This window comes from Heliangelus exortis, chromosome 5 (assembly GCF_036169615.1).
Source record: "Heliangelus exortis chromosome 5, bHelExo1.hap1, whole genome shotgun sequence".
Classification (NCBI taxonomy): domain Eukaryota; kingdom Metazoa; phylum Chordata; class Aves; order Apodiformes; family Trochilidae; genus Heliangelus; species Heliangelus exortis.
In genome coordinates this window covers 20,771,448-20,783,936 of record NC_092426.1, presented here as the reverse complement: position 1 = coordinate 20,783,936, position 12,489 = coordinate 20,771,448, and the positions used below count along the sequence as shown (strand labels likewise).

At 41.2% G+C, this 12,489-nt stretch overlaps 1 protein-coding gene across 12 annotated transcripts in view; it reads left to right on the top strand.

The window, feature by feature from the left end:
- NRXN3 (neurexin 3) overlaps positions 1–12,489 on the top strand; it is a 942,831-nt gene that overhangs the window by 571,440 nt on the left and 358,902 nt on the right. The gene's annotated exons all lie outside the window — the stretch shown is intronic.

Here is a 12,489-nt window from a genome sequence, read left to right as displayed (position 1 = left end):
TACCTACCTGAGTGCACATGCATAAATGTGCACGTGTCTTTTCTTTGAAAATGCACAGGTGCCACAGGAGAGTGTACAGATGAGCACATGCTCTGGAAGATGTTTTATATGCCTGAGTACCTTCATGTTTACAAATTTATGGCTTTGGATTATATGGGAGCTCTAAGACTACAGGGTCAGCTGTAACTCTGAGAATTGTCTTGAGCATTCTCTTGTGTCTTTCTTAGTTGCAGCACAAATTCATGGAGCTTCTGTTTTTACACACTTCTTCATAACAAATTAGTGATCCTCTTTACCACTTGGTCCCACAGTCACACCAGAGAGATAACCAGTAGGCTGGGAATAAGTGGATCTGGGGACCACTGTATGAACTGATTTTTCTGCAGGGAAAAAAGGCAAATGGAACTATATTGTGCAACACAGAAGCTTTAGGAAATGATGTCTTCCTTTTAGACAATGTATTAAGATTCTCAAGCAACGTGGCCAGATATAGAAGCTTGGAAACAGCTCCAGCAAATGCTTAAGGTGTAACTGCCGTAAGGATAAATTTATTTTGTCTTTTGCTTTACATCCAGTTCTTTTATAACATCTCAGTGACTTTCCAACATGTCATAGGTTTCTGCAATGGAGGTGCATATTGAATGTGAAGAAAGCTGGTGGGACAGATGCACTTCAGCTACGGGAGAAGTGGGTTTTGCATGTTAGCTGGATTATTCCCAGATCAGTAATGGAAAATTTGGCAGGATTCACTTGCTGTCTTTTGCTATCAGCATTGACAACTCATTGAAGTGAATGGAAGGTTACAGATCTCACAAACCTCCAAGTTTTATGATACCTGCAGTTTATCAGTGCACTGGTTTATGTATGGTTCAAGATCTTGTCCTTGTATACTGCTAGATCAAGACCAGGATACTATCGTGATCCCATAAATAGGCAATTTTTCTTGCACTGTAGCAAGGTCCAGCAGTGGGGAAGAGTAACACCCTCACCCTTTTGATTCATTCACACTATCCCATGCAACACAAATTTCTCCAAGCACAGGATGAAGCACTCAAGTTGCTATTGGCTCTGAGAGGAAAAAGCTTTGAGTAAATCTTATTGATCCAAATCCCAGTGTCCAGCTGCTGAAACAACTGTTAAAACAGGTGTACCTAATTTTAGCTTTTGAAACAGCTGGGCAAAGTGTTGGCTGTGTTTCAGTATCTTTTGCTTAAAGAGAAGGCAGGTGGCATTCTGTAAACACTCTGCTATTGAATTAGAGACCTATTAATATTGGTGAGTCAACTTAACTTAATTCTCTCAACCTGCTAACAAGAGCACTTTGGAAAGGATTGGAGAAGAATGACAGCATACCTTGAATAAATGAAAGAGGAAGAGATTGCAGTGTGTGTGTTTTAGCAACAGCAATTTAATCAATTTAGGTACATCTGTGCTACCCATCACTTTGCTGGCTGCTTGTATTTCTTTTGTCTGGATGACTTGAGGCATACATGTCCTGGCTGTTTTTTTGAAATGAAGGCATACTCCACTGAACTACAGATTACACATGTGCATGAGTAGATAGATATGTGTGTGAGAGAGAACATTAAAGAGCCAGCAACCACCCTGCTCTGAGTGATTCTGGGTTTTGTTGCAAAATCAAGCATTCAAAATCGAGGCATGTTGGAAGTAACTGTAATATCTTCCCTGTTCTGTATTTCTTTCAGTCTTTAATTAGAGGATCATGTTACTGTGAACTCCTGAATTGTTTGCAAGGCAGAAACAATCATTAACTGAAACACACTTGTATACTTAGAAAATTCTGTAGTCTGTGAAACCCCTATTTTAACTGCTGTAAAAATTAAGGTGTCTGTTGAATAATGAAGAGGAAGGAGGGGTCTGGACACTATGGGTACCCCGGTCATGGTCCTATCTCTGCAGCATGGTTCTAGAGGGATACATTTTTCATAAAAAAACCAAAACAAAACAGTGAGTGTTGTAGAAGTGAGTCCTGGACAGCAGAAATAATGGATTGTTGTCGGTGTATACTTTTATATTGGTCTCTTTGTGTCCCCAAGAACAGCAGGTCTGAAAGTTGATCACTGTATGTAGTGGACTGTGAATGTCCTCACCCAAAAAAACTGTTAGAAGGAAGTAGAGGGGGTAAAGAGAAGTTATTTTTAAGACGAGGCATTTTATTCACATTCTTTAACAGCATCTGATCGTGCTAAGGAGTGTATAAGTAGCATCTAGCTCCTCCAGATGTCGGCTATTTAGAGAGACACACACCAGAAGTTCTGTGGACAACAAATGACTGGATCCCACGCAGGATGCTCTTCTTGGCAACAGAAGAAATGGGAGTGAGTGGGTGAGCCTCTGTGTGTGTTCCTGTGCAGGATGGGACAGGCAATTACCAAAATGGGAGATAGAGAGGGAGAAAAATGAAGATAGATGGAGGTAAAAATACCTGCTAAATGCCAGCTGTCTTACTTGGACAGTGTAGGATTGTTGCCTGGGGTAGTCGCAGTGCTTTGTCTCATAGTTTTTAACCCCATGTGCTTTTTTACCATGACTTGTGTAACCTAGGCTAGAATAAGCTCTGTTAAACATCTGGATTTATATTATTTTCAACCTTTAACTAGCAAACCAAGAAAACCCAATAATAAGAGCAGTTTGTTGCAATACAGATTGATGAGGAAAAAAAAAAAAACAAAACCTACTAGGTTGTCCTCTGTCAAAAGCATAAGCTGTTCAGGGACATATTTATTTGAATGCAAAATTTGTTAATAAGTTTGCTAAAGTTCAGCAGTATTTCTGGGGACAGAACCTATGGTTTGAGGACTCCCGTCAGATGCCACCTATTTCACCAACAGAAGCCGGAAATCATGCTAGCTTTGAAGTTCTCTTTGGATTAATATTTTCCTGCTAACTAGAACTGCATTAGATAATTTATTTCTATTTCTTGTGCAATTTCTGTCCAGTGCTTGGTTGGCTCTGTGACTGGAGCAATGTTTGCAGGTGCAGAAGAGAGGCAACCTCTTTGCCGTTGTGTTCCAGCCAGTCTACATGATGTTGCCAGCACTAGATGAAATCTCCTATTTCCAGTGCAGAGTGCAGTGCACTTGACCAAAGTGGCACAGAATAATTCACCTTTGAAGGTTTCCTTCTGGTGCTGCTATTTTTGTCAACCCTTTAGCTAAAACATGCTCCTTTACTGTATCTGTGTAGTACAGATCTAAGATGCTGAATTACCCATTTCTTGTACCAAATTCTTTGGCGCTGTTACTCCTTTTACAAAAGATTTCTTGCAATACAGCTCATGGTGAGAAGCTGATACCCTGCAACTTCAACTGTCACACCACTTGAGGCTATACTGTACTGGTGTGGAAATACAGTGTTATTTTAGTCTGGCTTTCTAAGGTAATGACTCTTCTGCAATCACTCTGGCCATTGTCCCTTTAGTTACCTGCCCAGCAACCACCACATTTGACAGGAACACTGAATCCTCATAGATACAGAATTCCTACAGAGCTTGTTCCCTGTCCCTGCTGAGGTGTAAGGGATGGTTCACCTGCTGGTAGACTTTCAGCTTTGAGCCTGCTACAACACATGCTACCTCTTCCTCAACCAAAGCAGGACATGAGGAGGTAAAGAAATGAAAGGTGTGACAGGGGGTTAAGGAAATATGACAAAAATCTGAGCTCATCATAGGAGGGAGTGTGAGAGAACGTGGGGAGAACTGAGGGTGATGTGGTTATGTTATTATAGTAATGTGGGGGGAGTGAAAAGGGGGAAACATGAAGCCTCATTTCCTACTAATCTGTTTCTGTAGTTCTGCTGCTTGTAGAATATGTTTTCAGATGGCCAGGAATATCAGATGCCCTCTTTTTATCTGTGTGCTGCTACATTTCTGAGGATTAAATCTAGTGTAGGTGCTGGTAGTGGGTAAGAAGCACCTCAGTGCAAGAAAAGGTGTTACAGAGAGTGCCTGTATATATCTTTATTCTGTTTATCACATACTGCTTTCTGTCTCTTTGGGGGATTTTTAGTATCATGGTCTGTCACAGAATAGCTACCTTCTGATCTTTGTGCAGGAGGAGATCAGACTGCAGGGATGAAGACAGCAACAAAATGATTCAGAGTTAGTCATCCTGGAGACCACTCAGATTTCTTTCATCCTCATAGTACCCACCATACTTCTGCCAGGATCCTGGAGGAGTGAATTACAGACTGTGTGTTGCCATCCTGACTGTTCACTTTTGGTGACTGATAAAAAGAGGAGGGGGCTGAAACATGGCATCTACTTAAAACTTAAAGACTTACTTATAACTTAAGGGGTTACTTAAGGGATGAGCTGGCCCGTGGGGGAGGTGGCTTTTGTATGACCAACCAGAAGTTTAGAAGGAAGAAAGAAAACCAAACAACATGATTCTTCAAGGGAGCTTTGTCTATGGGTCACACAGGCATTTCCCTATGTTCCCATTTTCTGGTTTCTTCTGTAGTTGTCCATGGTTGATAATCTGAGGAAGAGATAAAGAGACTGCAGAGAGAAGCAGAAATATGCATGTACATGTGTGTGCATGCACACCTGCTTGTGTGCATCTGGCTACTTTGAATGTAATCCCTAGATCCCTATTGTTAGCTTTTTCCTTGGCACTTTACAGTGAATAGCTGAGGTTTATTGTCTGTCCTGTCCAATAAATAGCAGATCCATGTTGGGAGCAATTTACATCTTATCCATAGTATACAGCTTCTCAGTGAGGGAGTATGTTGCTCCTTTCTCTTCTTTGTGTCTACTACTCAGTTTTCACAACTTCCTGGTGCTTAAAGCCCATGCACTTACCACTGTAAGTGATGTCTGCACTTGCTCTGGGGTTAGCACTTGCAATTCCAGTTGGGTTTTGCCCCTGTTGGATGCCTGTCCCTATGCAAATTCCCTTCCATTCTGCTCAGAGAAGAGAGTGCTGGGTAAAGAGAAGTGTTCCGTTTGAGGAAACAGGCTTTTTGCATCTCTGTGACTAGCACAACCACTCTTTGAGTCACAGGCAGGATAGAGAATTTGACAAGACAAGGAGACCTGCAGCACTAGAGGAGCGTGCACAGGTGGTGTGGAGTTTGAGACCCAGGAGAATGATAGGACAGTGAGATGCTTCACAAGGAGAGAGATGTTTTTAAAGCAGTTCATGCCCCTTACATTTATCCTTACTAATGTGCTTTTCTTGACCACCTCTGGTAGAGACAAAGTATCCTAGGAAGTCCTCGAATCAGTTAAGGCAAATGGACCTGGAATTGATTTTGCTTCCATCTATTTGATTTGTTTGAGTGGGTTTGTTGCATACCTTGAAGCCTGGGCCTGTCCTCAGTAGTCTTAAATATATTGGGTAGTAGATGCTGTACTACTACCCATCCCAGGGTAATGCTACAGTGACCAAATACCTTTTTTGAAAGCTGCAAAACCTTTTAAAAATCACCGTGAAAAAAGGCCTAAGAACTCATGGACCAGGGCTTAGTCATATTTTCTATTCCACTGAACAAAAAAATGGAAGCAGCTAGCAGCTAATATGAGCCCTCCTTCTATGCAAGAGGAACAAATGTCTTCCAAGTACTCTAAAATGGAGTATCAACAATGAGATACATGAGATAATTTATCTTCTGTATGAAGTGCTCATGAGATTTGATCTGAAAGATTGCATCCAGCCTAGGGCATTGTACTTCAAGAAAAATGTAGATATTTGGGAAAAGTCTCTAGGAAACCAGCAATAATGGGCACAGTCGATTTCTAAGGAACAATAAAGCAAATGTCCTTTTCTAGGGAGAAGGGATATAGCAGAAGTCTTCAAATATGGAAAAGATAGCTGTAAAGAGGAAGGTAATAATCTTCCTTCTATGATAGGGCAAGAAATAATGTACCACAATACCACACCTGAAAATGTGTGTATGTGTAGGTACATGTATGTTAGGGAATTACTGATTGTTAGGATGGGAATGTTTAGATACTGATAAATCAGGCCAGTCTTAAACTTTAAAATGGAACTTGATTGAACTCATTAATTAGCAACACACTATATTGTAATGGTTAATTCTCGATCATTTTCATCAATTCTTACTTTATGCACAAAACTGTTAGCCTTTAATATTTATGCCCCTAAGTTAGCTGTGATTATGCAATGTCATAGAGATGATTCTGCATAGTTAGCACTGACAGCTACTGTCACTGATGGTCTTGGCTGCAGAAAAAGAGGTGAGGAGGAGGATGAGAGAAGTTCGAAGTGATGCTGGCTTGTTGTCTCCTGAATCCAATTTCCCTTTTCATACCTAACGTTTTAATGCTACTTTCCCTCTCCCAAAAGTGTGATCTTCAGCTGCTAATAGTGCTGTTTCTCTTGGTTTTTTCCCTAGACATGCTTCTTTTGTACTCAGCAGGATGCCCTGCCTGTTTGTATCCCTTACACTTATCTTGTCCTTCATTGCAACTTTTTGTTACTTGGATGCCTCCTATAAGCAGCTAACCATGGTTTGTTTGCTCCTTTGGTGGTCAAATTACTCACACATTTAGTGAAATGCTTATATATACTATAACAGCACTGCAGTATGTTATATGCTGCTGTTAGTCTGTTAGTTACTATGTTTTAGTACATGTATATTTGGACACAAAGAAAGCTAGTATTAATTGTATCTTCATGCATTTGTAATTTATAGTTAAGTTCAAGCCACTTCATTGACTACAGCAGATTTTTTGACAAGAAGAAAGGAAAAAAAAAAATTCTCTTGATAAAGTTGAGCACCACTATATATTGCTCCCAGAAGCATCATTTGTTCATCACTGCTAGTTAGACAATATCACTAAGACTGTTGTAGGTAAAGTTTTTCCTGCCTTGGCACAGAGAGATGTGAGATGTCTCACCTATTATAAGCCTAAATACTTGGAGGGAAAAAAAATTGTTTCTACTGTGACTGAGAGGAACTGAACTGAATTCTGTGTGCCACCCTGTGCAGGTTGTGTAGCACAGGCAGTGCATGGAAAAATAGCTGCTCCCTTTGAGTGAGGAGAAGGCCATCTAATGGTCTCATTGTTCATTTTGCCTTAGCCAGTAAGTTGGTTTGCCACAGACTGCACAGCATGGGCTCTTTGAGGGTTAAAAGCAGAAGAATTGTTCCCTACAGTGTCTTCTTTTGTCCTTCCAATTTTTTAGCTTTGGCTGCTCTGACCTTCTTTTTCTTTTCATCTTCTTCACACTGACAAGGTATACATCTTAGGAAATTACACCTACCAGCAGCTCCCACACAAGCAGGCTTGGCTGCAGGAGACATTTCACTCTTTGTCTGGCTGGTGGTGAGACACTTGTGTCATTGAAAGATTTTTCCACTATATTCTTCTTTGCTTTTTTTCTAAATTCTTTTTTGGCATTCAGGAGACTTCAGCAAACACCAGTCACCTGGGCAGTTATTGCTGTGAGATGAGCAGGTGATTATAGAGGGAAAAACCAGGCAAGGTGGTAGGTGAAAGAGAAGAACAGGGGAGCCTGTGCTCAGTCTCTGTTAGAGAACTTGCTTTTCATTAGCACAGAAGCCAGTTTAAAGGAGCAAAAGCAAGGAGCTTTTTTCAGCTTTTCCTTTCTGTCAGGCAACAGTTCTTTGAGCACAAATGGATAACAAGCCTCCTTTCTGCTCTCACGGGTTAAAATTAAAATAGTTCCCTATTTATTGCAGCAGATATTTTAAGTCAGATTGTTTCCTGCCTCTTTCTACTTCAGCCTTTCAGATTTTAAACTATTAAAGTTTTAGAGCTCCAAGCTCTTAAGAAATGATCTCCCAGCTCTTTTCTGACACAGTAGGAATTCATGACATTAAGGTTACTTCTGCATTGCTAATATTTACCACTAGTGTGTAAGGTGCTGGACTGACGGACCTCAGGGATCTAAATCTAGATCTGCAGAACAGATGCAGCTAAAATGACAGTAGGTCACACCTCCTCCTCTGTGATCTGCTGGTGTGTCTAACCTCTTGCACCAGTGTGCTATCTCAGGCAAGGCTGACACCTAGGCTGGGAGCAGGCTCTTCACCTTAGACTTGCTGACACTGATTCCAGCCATAGTGAGAGCAATGTACACATGTATTTTTTATTTCCATAAATGTAGTAGCTACTTGCATCCATAGTATCAGTTGCTAGGAGTTATGCTGGTGACTGATGTTCTTAACATAATCAGGCTAATTTCAGAGTTGGTTAGAAAGTCATCTGCCTATAAGAGAAGGCTGTTACGAATGACAGAAATAAGTTCTCAGTACATGCTTCTGGTCGCTTCAGGTTTTTTTCTGTAATCCTTAGTGAAGAGGTACTGAAGTGTGTATTCTGTGACAGAAACATTGGGCTGCTTTCCTTCACTGGTGATTCGATAACTATCTAAGGCTGGAACAGTGGGAAACCCTGATTTTTTCAAAACTGGCCAGCCTTCTGGTTTCTGAAATCTTTCTGAATCTGAACAAATAAATACAAAGTCACATTGCCTAAAACAATACAAGAAGTAGAAGCAGGTTCTGTTTCTCTGCCTGACAAGATTTGAGCAGCTGCCATTGAGTCCAGCTTCTACTGAGAGTAAAAGGAATAGGTGCAGTTCCACCCTTCCTGGAGAAAAAAGCTCTGAAGTCATATGGGATCAGTTTTCTCTTGTGAGATGAGAGTCTTCCTCTCAGCACATTGCCGCCAGGCAGCCTGGAGCTGCCTTTGATAGCCCACTTTGATAAAGTAACCCAGGGGCAGGGATTGAAGTGTTTTTACAACAAAAGGGCAGATGGTGGGTACTTTAATGACAGGAACTCCTCATGACTTATGAAGTAAATCAAACCTAAGCATCCTCCATTTAACACGAAACACATTCATAATTTCTGATCTGGTAGAGGGTCCAAAGTGTGAAGAAAGATCTTGTCCTAATTTCTGAGGCAGCTTTAGGAGAGAGCATATATGCTTGTGTCCTGTGCAGGCAGCCAGGAGTATCTCTGTGGCACATTTATCGACGATTGAAAGGAGACTTACAAGCTCGGAGCTGGAAGCAATAGCACTAGTGGCTCCTGTGGGAAGCCACTGCTGCCAGTATCTAAGGCTTTCCATTCTCTTGGGTTCACAGAGTAGTCAACTTGAAAAGGTACTGTTTGTTCATAAAGCTGGTTCAAAATATTTTGACTCATGCCTTTCCAGCAAGTCTGTAAACTCTCCAGGGGAGGGACTCTTCTGCTAGTTTACATAGTGCTGAGTACTCTGGATTGTCTTTTATGCATTAGCTGGTAAACAGGGCCAATTCTAACATGTTATTGTCAGTTTGCATTAGCAAATTCTGACATTTCCTCTTCCTCAATTACAACTGATTAATGCTTATTAAAGTAAGATACACATTTGCTTGCCTGTTTCCAGGACTGTAGGTGTGAAATTTCAGAAAATGAAAGTCTGAACTTTGCAAGTTTTCTGGCACTTAAATTGGACTCTTGACAGAATTGAATTTCATCTTCTGTCAAAACTCCCAGTATTGGTGTTGGCTTACTTACTGGTAGCCCACAACAAACTGATTGTAATCAACTTTCATTTCTCTTCTCACAACTGAACATCAAGGGTCAGATCTCCTTTCACTGATGTCAGTCCACTGGCTTTGTTGAATTTACTCACTCTGACATAAACTGAGAATAAAACTAGGCTCCAAAGATTCTGCACAGGCTGCTTGTAGGAAACTGTGGTCTCTTGGAGCTGAGCTGAAAAGAGAATTAGACCTGGCCTATAACCCTGATAGTATGTAAAGCATGTGCCTCAATTTCTGTAGGTAACTGGGCTGACTGCTCTATTTCCAAAGGTACCAAATACAACTGAGAACTACAGTAACCACAGCGAGTTGGTTATATGCAGAAAAAGCACTGCATAGCAGCAGCTGTGTCGGTGGTCTTCAACCCTCTCCTGGAGCAACCCTTCTCTTTCCCTCTGGATGAGCAAACACTGATAATTCCTTGGTGCTGCTGGGTCTTACTGGGTCTCTTGAGGCTGTCTGCAGAAAGACGGTGATGACAAGGACAGTGGGGCACCAGGGACAAGTCTCAGAGCAGTTAATTCTGACAGCACTGCTGAGAAACTTCCCCACTGCTGTGCTCAGCAGTATTTGAGGTAGCTTCCTAAAGGCAAAGGTCCCAAGCTCTCTACAGCATGGAATCTCCTCTGGTTTATTTTACGTTATTTTATTTAAGACTCTGTTTTAAGATTGTAAGTGGACCCTGTTCTCTCCCTCCTTGTTCCTGGAAAAGTACATTTGAAAAAAAAAAAAAAATCTGTTTTGGACCTTGAGAGAAACAGTTCAGGCTGGGAAAAGCTTTTGGGTTACAAGCTGTTCTAGCTGACCTTATTCTCTTAACCTTATTATATAGTAATGCATTGGCTAATGCTGTTATCCTCTGCTGGGTGGAGCCAGATCTGTCATCTCTTTGCCAGTCACCCTGTATTGCTGAAAGCTAATGGAGAATCCCCTTTGGATCTAGTTTTAGATATTTAAGAGAGATTTAGTGATTTTAGAGCAGAGCTGACGATTTCATTTCTTTTTCAGAAAAGTACAGCAAAGTAATTAACAGCTAAGGTTTAACAGGAAATATAGACAGAGTTGTACTTACACAAATAAGGTAGAGTGCAAACTTTTCCTGGGCTTGAAGCCAACTGGATTGCTTTCTATGACTCTAAAAATCAGAAAAAATAATGCTTTGTTATTTCCCATTTCTGCAGAATATGGTGGCCCTCTGCTCTTTTAATTAAAGAAACAGCCATGTAAGAAATATGAGTAGTTTTCTCATATCTGTAGGGAGCAACTTCTGATGGGAAACATTATTCTTTAAGGTGCCTGTCTCAGTTCTGAAGATGCAAGGGCATTTAGAAAGAGCCTGTATGCATAGCCAGATGAACTAAACTAAGGAAAATAACTATGTCTATTTTGAAGTCAATCTGATGGGAATAATGCTGAAACTTCACTTCTGCCTATGAACTTCCCCTTGACACCAGAGGGGGAAAACTGCAATTGAAATCTGCCCTCTTCCTGCAGCAGTGCTGCTAAATAAATGAGTCACCTGTGAATTACAGGGCAGTAAATACATCCACCAGCACCTAATAAAGCAAGGCAGAGTGAAGTTCCCGGTACTTTATGGTGTCACCAGAACCCTATGATGTATTTACAGCCAGCTTCCCAGTTTTTCTTTTTTTTTTTTTTTTTTTTTCTAATTTATTTTTATTTTTGTACTGTACTACTACAATTTGGCTTTCTTGGCCTTTCTCCTTTTTGCCTAAGGTGGTTTATGCGATGGTTTGCAGCACAGTATAGACAGGTGATTGCTCAGCACAGGGACAACACACAGCATCTTGCTGTTTCTCCTGTTCAGGAACTACCAGGTATTTTCTGTCTCTGGCCAGGGAATTTTGAGGGAATGCTCATCTCCCTTGTACATCCCCTGCACCTAAGCTGGTACCTCTGTATGTGGGGAAGTGTTGGTGGCAGACTGAGCTAGGAGAGGATCGGTGATTCATTTTGGAGCTTGGTAATTTATTGTCCATTGAGGGCTCTGCCTCCTACAGCAGCCCAAGATGGGGCCAGCATGAACAAGGGATCAAGTACAGAGAGGTTGTGTTCTGCCAGGCTGTTAAAAGGCATTTAAGATCCTAAGGATGCTACCATAGTTTAGTCAATAAAAAAGTCCTTCATCTGTTTTTTCTTTTTCAGCAACAAGGCAAATAGCTGCAGGGAACTGGCAAGTAGTGTATCCATACCCTGGTCTGCTCTCCAGAACTGTGCTTCCTAAAACACATCAGTTTTTCATACAAATGAATGAGTTTTCCACCACCACTTTCTGGAGAAGCAGCACTGAGTCCTCAATGTTTTGATCTGGAGTCCCCATTTAAGTGATTGATCCTGTCATGTGTGGTATATTCTATCCTTTTTGTAATGCTGTAGCAAGAGAAAAAGAAAGTAAAATAATGGTAGATCTTGGCGCATTGCTAATAACTGTCTGGGTCTGAATCCTATTCTGAATAGATTTCCTGTATTTTACAAATAACCTATTTGTTTAGCTGTATTTAATATATACCCTTTCCTCTTTTCCCTAACACAAGCCCCTTACAGATTAACACAATGAATATTTTAAACTACTTTGTCTGTGGACTAGTTGAAAATCAGGACTTCTGTGTTGAAGGACTTGAGGTGTACATTAGCAGCATCCTCATGGGTTGGCAGCCTTTCAAGGGTGATATGCCAGGCTATGTCTCCCCTCTTCTCCCAGCTACAGTTAGGAGCAGGAGGTGGCTTCCTCTTGAAGACAGGATCCTTCTGGCGATCCTACTACATACATAGCAGTAACCTCAACAAAACTCGGGGCCAGAAACAGTTGTCTTGCACAGATAAAACTGCTCTAAGCCCTGTATATGGCACTGTAAATCTGTCAGCCAGCAGGCACCTGCACCACGGGTTACTCACCTCTGTTTCTTTCTGTGTGCCCTATTGT